The following is a 1,226-nucleotide window of genomic DNA, read 5'->3' on the forward strand; positions in this document are numbered from 1 at the left end:
TTATTATCAATAATAATTTTATTGATAATTATCATGAGGAGTCCTTAACTAGGATGTAGTTTGGCAATTAAATATTCRTGTACGTGTAAATTTATTACCAAAATTGCAGGTGAGTCGCGTAAATTTATGTTTTTATAAAACAAGAACCCCACCCCCGCCAAGACCAATTTACTAGGGGAAACACTGGTTAGAGTTGGGGTGGAGGGGAAACTGGCATAGTGCTGGCCTCTGCCCCATCTTCTTCCCCGTTTTAATTGCATTATAGAACAACACGCATCATCAGTACATCTGAGGGTGGGGGTGTGTGTGTCGGGGTCTTTTTCACTCCCTTGTTCCCCGTTGGCCATCTGGGGATAGGGTCCTGAGGGGGTGCTGACCGTCTGGTGGGGCCTGGGCTGCGGGTAGACATGGGGCTTGGAAGGGTACCGGAGGCTCCAGCTTCCCTGGGGCTGTTCGGGCTCCCGGAGTCTGGCTCCTGGTTGCTGTGGTTGGCCCGCTGGTTGGGGTGGCTGCCAGGGTCCGGGGGGTGGTTGGTTGGGGGTGGGCACCTGGCCGTTGGTAGGGTGTGGGGTGGTCCGGGGTGTGGCTTCACTGGGGCTGGGGGCTGGTCGGTCGGACTGGTGTGGCCCGGGCCGGGACTTTGCTGTCTGCTCTTCTCCACCCCAGATTTAAGGGGTCTACCTCCTGGGTTCGGGTGTGAGCTGCCCTCTTCAGGGTGTGGGTGCATATCCTGGACCTGAGGGTGGGACTGTGCGATTGTGTTTGTATATGCTTGTATTTTTGTCAGGCTGGGACTTGGGCGGCCCCTTCTTCGGGATCATTTGAGGGCCCATTGCTCCCCTGCCGCGCTGCCCTCTGGTGGGTTGTGCCTTTGCCACTCGGCCCAGTGGGGCTTGGGTCCCTCAGGCCCTGTCGGGCCTTGGCCTGGGGGGGCGGGGTGTGCCCTGTGGGCCCGGGCCTCTGTGCCCATGCCTGGATCCGCTCTGGCGCGGTGGGTACCGGCGGGGCCTGTGAGTTCGTCGCTGCTGGCCCCAGGGGTGACTGTGTGTGGTCGCTGGTGGGGCTCTCCCATTTCTCTCCTGTGGTCCCCTTTGGGGGGTGGATGGGCGGCCCTTCCGGCGCGGGTGTCTCTGGGGCTGTGCGCTTGGCCCTCTCGGGGTCTTTGGCGCTGGTCTCCGTTATGTCGGCTTCCGGCTTTGCGGGTCGGGTCTGTGGTCCCCCACAGC

This window comes from Austrofundulus limnaeus, unplaced genomic scaffold, assembly GCF_001266775.1.
Source record: "Austrofundulus limnaeus strain Quisiro unplaced genomic scaffold, Austrofundulus_limnaeus-1.0 Scaffold392, whole genome shotgun sequence".
Taxonomy (NCBI): domain Eukaryota; kingdom Metazoa; phylum Chordata; class Actinopteri; order Cyprinodontiformes; family Rivulidae; genus Austrofundulus; species Austrofundulus limnaeus.